The sequence below is a fragment of the Acyrthosiphon pisum genome, chromosome A3 (genome assembly GCF_005508785.2).
Source record: "Acyrthosiphon pisum isolate AL4f chromosome A3, pea_aphid_22Mar2018_4r6ur, whole genome shotgun sequence".
Lineage (NCBI taxonomy): Eukaryota > Metazoa > Arthropoda > Insecta > Hemiptera > Aphididae > Acyrthosiphon > Acyrthosiphon pisum.
In genome coordinates, this window is record NC_042496.1 from 10,113,576 (window position 1) to 10,114,647 (window position 1,072).

Genomic DNA, 1,072 nt, shown 5'->3' on the forward strand with positions numbered 1-1,072 from the left:
TACGGCAATGTTCAAATAATCTTAAACAGAAATTCATAAAAGTTTTTCTTTTTAATTCTAAGATTTGGAAATTTAATACAAGGCTCCTAACATATTTTTACAATAGCAGTTGCAAAATAAAAGGAATACATTGTCACAATTTTTATTTACAAGCATTTAAAGTTCAAATTTTGACAACATATTATGTAAAAATCACAAAAATTCGTAAATTATTTTATGCTAGAAATTCATAAAAAATTTTCCTTTTATATCTAAGATTTCAAAATTTAATACAAGGCTCATAATATATTTTTACAATAGCAATTGAAAAATAAAAGAAATATATAGTCACGATTTTTTTTTATAAGCATTTAAAGTTCAAATTTATACGAAATATGTCAAAATTGCGAAAATTTGCAAGTAATTTAGTGGTTGAAAAATCGTAAAAATTTTTTCTTTTATAACTAAGTTTTTAAAATTTGGTACAAGGTTCTCCATAAGTTTTTCTTTAAAAATAATATATCCTAGACTGACAAATCATCTCCGTTCAGAATCGTTTTTCGTATACAATGATATAATATCATTGGATTCAAATTTAATTCCATCCATTACAGTAACCCACTTGTAACCTACTGTACAGCAAAACGACATCCACGACTTACCCGCCTTTTTTGTTTTATTAATATTTATGGAATATCATACAATTCTATCATAATGAAATATAAGCAAATAAGTATACGATACTACTCAATGCAAGAATAGATATATACGAATTATATTAACCATTAATGATTTCATATTACATGATATGCACAACCATACAAAAAATATACACAATACGTAGGAAGCATTTTAATAAATATAATAAATTAATATTATATATAATACACCCATTTATATTATATTATATTGTCTGTAATTTTAAACGTTTTACGATCAGTATAAAATTATTATAACGTTCTTGAAAAAAATGCTTGCAGGAAATTATATACCGCACTGCAGAGGTAAGTATTCGGTATTCCCAACATGGCCAACACGCGTGTGTAAACTCAGCTTACCTATACAGATATAACAATAAAAGAGAATGAAAGAG